Genomic DNA, 6,003 nt, shown 5'->3' with positions numbered 1-6,003 from the left:
TTTAAGTGTGTGTGTGTGTAATAAGAGGGCATTCTTTTTATATCAACATTTAGCAGAGTTACAGAGGGTTGATAGACTGTAAACACAAAATAAGAGTTCGATTAGGCTGCAGAAACAAATGAAAATATGAGTGAGTGTGGCTGTGGGAGTGTGACGTTGCAACATGAAAACAGAGGAATTAGAGACTTGAATGTATTAAGACATAGCAATGAAAATGATATTAATTAAATGTTTTAGTGTGTCAATACAGGTGGACTCTTCTCAACCTGAAAACATGAGTACAGCGGCAAAATGATAGATTAACAGGATTGGGATGAAAACAGGCTTTGGCTTAGAATTTGACAGCTTCACCTCTCATTCTGTCCTCATCCTGAGAAGAAGCTTAAAGGACAGTCAATCTCCTGATGAAGACAGAAGACAGACAGAACACTGTGTACTTGAAGAGTTAACAGCAGGCAAAAAGACAGTGCAACGGACCTATAACACTGAAGACTCCAGCAGCAGCATGTAAGAAAACACTTGATGGAACATGCACTCTGCACAAGCTGGGAAGTTGAGCAGTGGGATAAACAACTGTGTGAAAGTACTGGACAGCACAAACTCATCAGCAAGAACAACAGCAGACGCGAGAGAAGTCGCTTTCTGTTCATTTAAATATAGCACAATACGCTCAGGAATGCATCTCTTAAAATCCTCTAACAATACTAACTCAGCCTCCCTGGGAAAGTCTATGCCAGGGTGCTGGAAAGGAGAGTTCGTCCGCTAGTCGAACCTCGGATACAGGAGGAACAATGTGGTTTTCGTCCTAGTCGCGGAACACTGGACCAGCTCTTTATCCTCTCGAGGATACTTGAGGGTGCATGGGAGTTTACCCAACCAGTCTACATGTGTTTTATGGACTTGGAGAAGGCATTCGACCGTGTCCCTCGGGGTGTCCTGTGGGAGGTGTTGCAGGAGTATGGGGTGTCTGTCCCATTGCTACGGGCCATTCGATCCCTATACAATCGTTGCAAGAGCTTGGTTCGCATTGCCGGCAATAAGTCGGACTCGTTCCCGGTGGGTGATGGGCTCTGCCAGGGCTGCCCTTTGTCTCCGGTTCTGTTCATAATTTTTATGGACAGGATTTCTAGGCGCAGCCAAGTGGCGGAGAGCTTTCACTCTGGTGGCCTCAGAATCTCATCTCTGCTTTTTGCGGATGATGTGGTTCTGTTGGCTTCATTGGGTGAGGGCCTCCAGCTCGCACTGGAACGGTTCGCAGCCGAGTGTGAAGCAGCGGGAATGAGGATCAGCACCTCCAAATCTGAGGCCATGGTTCTCAGCCGGAAAAAGGTGGAGTGCCCACTCCGGGTCGGGGATGAGTTCCTGCCCCAAGTGGAGGAGTTCAAGTATCTCGGGCTCTTGTTCGCGAGTGATGGGAGAAGGGAGCCGGAGATCGACAGATGGATTGGTGCTGCAGCTGCAGTAATGCAGACGCTGCACCGGTCCGTTGTGGTGAAGAGGGAGCTGAGTGTAAAAGCGAAGCTCTCAATTTACCGGTCGATCTACGTCCCTCCCCTCACCTATGGCCACAAGCTGTGGGTAGTGACCGAAAGAACGAGATCGCGGATACAAGCGGCAGAAATGAACTTCCTCCGAAGGGTGGCTGGCCTCTCCCTTAGAGATAGGGTGAGAAGTTCGGCCGTCCGGGAGGGGCTCAGAGTAGAGCAGCTGCTGCTCCACATCGAAAGGAGCCAGCTGAGGTGGTTCGGGCATCTGACAAGGATGCCTCCTGGGCACCTCCTGGGTGAGGTATTCTGAGCATGTCCCACCGGGAGGAGGCCCCGGGGCAGACCCAGGACACGCTGGAGAGATTATATCTCTCGGCTGGCCTGGGAACGCCTTGGTGTTCCCCCGGATAAGCTGGAGGAGGTGGCTGGCGAGAGGGAGGTCTGGGCCTCTCTTCTTAGGCTGCTGCCCCCGCGACCCGACCTCGGATAAAGCGGATGAAGATGGATGGAATACTAACTCACGCAGAGCGTCATGGTCACTCACTTTTGAAGCAACGCACCACTTGTCAAAGCGAATCCCCTTTTCTCTAGCAAACTCCACATAAGTTTGGGTTGGCAATTTCTTTTGCTGACGAAACCTCTGCCTATAGGCTTCGGGGACTAACTCATACGCCTGCAAAACAGCTGTTTTAACACACGAGTAGTCTAAAATGCCCTTTAAAGAAAGCGCAGCCACCACCTCTTGAGCTTTGCCGGACAGTTTGGACTGCGACAAAAGAGACCAAATATCACTAGGCCACTGCAACGCGCCAGCGATATGCTCAAACGTTGCAAAGTATGTATCAACCTCAGTTTCTCTAAAAGTGAGCCCTAAAGAAATGCACTTACTGATATCAAAAGCGGACGAGGAGGTGGAACCGGAATTTTCAGCAGAGGCAGATGAGGCATGTGGCTGAGACTCCAGCTCAAACTTTCACAGCCTAACGGCTTTGTCTGCTTCTATCTCCAGCCTTCTTATGTCAAGCTCTTGCTGAGCCCGCCTGTTCTGGGTCTTCTCCTCAGCCTCCAATTGGAGACGTGCCAGCCGCACGTTCAGCCAAACTCCTTCTCTGCCTTCTGAACTCCCAGAGGAGAGTGGATCATAGCGAGGAAGTGTGCGCGGCGTTTTTCCCCGTTCATCCCCCTCGCCATTCCCACTAGAACCATCCTTATGGCCCTCCTCAACTAAGGGAGCTTGGCTTGGCACACCAGAGACCACAGGCAAAACAGGCGCTTGAATCACACCAGCTTCCACCAACTTGTCCACTACTAGAGCTTTCAAATCACACTTACGGAGGGTTTTTGAGACCTGCAGCTGAAAGTGATCCACAATTTGCAGCAAATCATTTTTGCGACAGCTATTAATAAGCTCAATAGATGGGGCATCTATAAAGTGCTGTAAACAAAACACAGCCAACATAGCGCTTAATGTCTAGTGATAAAGCTACTCTAAAACAAACGCCCCTTTTTTTTCCCTCCCCCCCAGGAACAAAGACTCCCTATGATGGATCCCGGACGAGCCCCCACTTATGTTACACCCCGGCTCTGCTAGGTGACAGGGGAGGTAACATAAATGAGCCCACAGACAGGAGGGTCAGATAAAAAAGAAAAACAAAAGGTTTATTACCACAACTGAAAACCGTTAGTGAAACGACTCACTAAGCAATGATGCAATTTAAACAAATAAAAAAACTCATTAATTCAAATAACACAAGAACACCAATCATCTTACAGGCAGCAACTCAAAAACAGAGGTTCAAAAGGCAGCAGTACAAAGGCAGAGGCAGGTGGGACAGTCTACACACGTCTGTTCACATCAACAAGTCCCCCACGAATGAAGAATCCTCAGCCTTTTATACTCCCAGGTAATCGCAGGCAGCCGCGTCACTGGTCCGCTGTGTTCGAGGATCCTGCAGCAGCTAACGGTGTGTGTGGACTGGCACACTCTGCATGCAGTTGGGCAGGCATAGGTCCCTGGCCAGCCAATCACCTGTGAGTCCTGGCACGCTTGAATTTCCATACAGGAAGGCGGGCCCACATGAGGACAGGGGGCGTAACAGTAATGTAACTAAGTTACTAATTTAAAGTAACTTACCCAACACTAGGTAAAACTACCTTTACCGGTTACTTCAATTACTGCTAACAAACAATAATAATATTATTAATTAGAGTAATAAAGAGAAATGAATGAGCAACAGCTTTGTTTGTTTGTTTGTTTGTTTGTTTGTTTGTTTGTTTGTTTGTTTGTTTGTTTGTTTGTTTGTTTGTTTGTTTTAATGGTGACACCAAGAAGAAAACTTGCTGTCATCTCACAGATCCTGTGTTTTTTCTGTCAGTCCAGATTTTCATAGTTTGATCTCTCAGGTTTCCCTGTTCCCAGTATTGATTAATGATCGCATTAACAATGTGTCATTTTGTCAGCCATTTTGAAGACACTGTACTTTTTACATTTCCAATATATTTTACATAAATCCTTTTTGTTTTGTATTTCCAAAGCATTCCAAATTGTAACTTTCTGCTAACATTAATCATTTGTTGTTGGTTACTGTTAAAGAAAGAAAAAAAAAACGGGTACCTGTTGTGGTGGATGTGGATTAATGTTTTTACTGAAAAGTCAAATGTACTCTGGAGACGTTTATTCAATATAAACAAGATTAAGTGTCAGGCTTAAATCCCCCCCACTCAGCTGTGGCTTCTGCAGTAAAGAAAGCTTTAATAAGGCAGAGTTACATTTGATCATTTCTTCAACAGGAGCAGAAAGCATATAGTGAAAAGGATGAGCAACTCATCTCAGTGTGATGAGTGTTTCATTTTGTCCTTTTTAATTTATGGACTATACACTCACTGTCCACTTTTCAGTAAATGGACAGACTTCATTGCGCCTTCAAATTGTCCTAATTCTTTATGGCATCAATTACTTAAGATTCAAACAAATTTTAGCTATCTTCCCCATAAAAAAGGAAAAAGGACAAAGCACAAAGTGTTACCAGAGATACAAATACATTTTTGCATGATGCAAAAATCACTCACCTAACATTTTTCTGAAATGTAAGTAGGACCGTCTGTAAGTCTGAGTTTGTAGAGTGAAGACAGAGACACGTGAGCGGCTGGAGGCAAATGATACTTTAAGTATACTGAAACATCTTCATTTGAACTAACCATGAATGATCATGTCATCACAAAGCAAAGGTGAATCTTTCACAAACAAGTGTAAACACCACAAACAAAAATAAGCATTGAAGATGTCACCAATTTAAGTTGCTATTGACATGAAACTCACACCAGAGGAGTGAGTGTGCAGACGCTGGTAACAACCCAGTATTAAAGTATACAGTATTAAACTACTGAACACAGAGATGCAAAAAGACATGGAAGACTAGACACCAGCTGGAATCTATGAGTAACTAGAAATTATTTCTGGCTGGGCCATTCTAAGAGCTTGATTTCTTTCTCTGAAACCATGATGTCCCCAGCTCCAAACTTCACTGTTGGTATGGTGTTTTGGGATGATATGCTGTGCCTTTTGCCTTCCTGACATGATGTATATTATGGCATCCAGAGAGTATTTATATAGCGCCAAATCACAACAGCAGTCACCTCAAGGCGCTTAATATTGTACAGTAGATCGTACAATAATAAATACAGAGAAAAACCCAACAATCATATGACCCTCTATGAGGAAGCACTTTGGCGACAGTGAGAAGAAACAGGAAGAAACCTCCGGCAGAACCAGGCTCAGGGAGGGGCGGGGCCATCTGCTGCGACCGGTCGGGGTGAGAGAAGGAAGACAGGATAAAAGACATGCTGTGGAAGAGAGACAGAGATTAATAACAGATATGATTCAATGCAGAGAGGTCTGTTAATACATAGTGAGTGAGAAAGGTGACTGGAAAGGAAAAACTCAATGCATCATGGGAATCCCCCGGCAGCCTACGTCTATTGCAGCATAACTAAGGGAGGATTCAGGGTCACCTGGTCCAGCCCTAACTATATGCTTTAGCAAAAAGGAAAGTTTGAAGCCTAATCTTGAAAGTAGAGATAGTGTCTGTCTCCCGAATCCAAACTGGAAGCTGGTTCCACAGAAGAGGGGCCTGAAAACTGAAGGCTCTGCCTCCCATTCTACTTTTAAATACTCTAGGAACAACAAGTAGGCCTGCAGAGCGAGAGCGAAGTGCTCTAATAGGGTGATCTGGTACTACAAGGCCATTAAGATAAGATGGGGCCTGATTATTTAAGACCTTGTATGTGAGGAGCAGGATTTTGAATTCTGGATTTAACAGGAAGCCAATGAAGGGAAGCCAAAACAGGAGAAATATGCTCTCTCTTTCTAGTCCCTGTCAGGACTCTTGCTGCAGCATTTTGGATTAGCTGAAGGCTTTTCAGTGAGTTTTAGGACTTCCTGATAATAATGAATTACAGTAGTCCAGCCTGGAAGTAATAAATGCATGAACTAGTTTTTCAGCGTCACTCTGAGACA

Source organism: Copadichromis virginalis, linkage group LG15, assembly GCF_057382275.1.
Source record: "Copadichromis virginalis isolate Kocher_CV1m ecotype Utaka linkage group LG15, C_Virginalis_male_GT1.1, whole genome shotgun sequence".
In the NCBI taxonomy this organism is placed as follows: Eukaryota; Metazoa; Chordata; class Actinopteri; order Cichliformes; family Cichlidae; genus Copadichromis; species Copadichromis virginalis.
The sequence above is the reverse complement of the archived record's forward strand: the minus strand, read 5'-3'. Positions refer to the sequence as shown.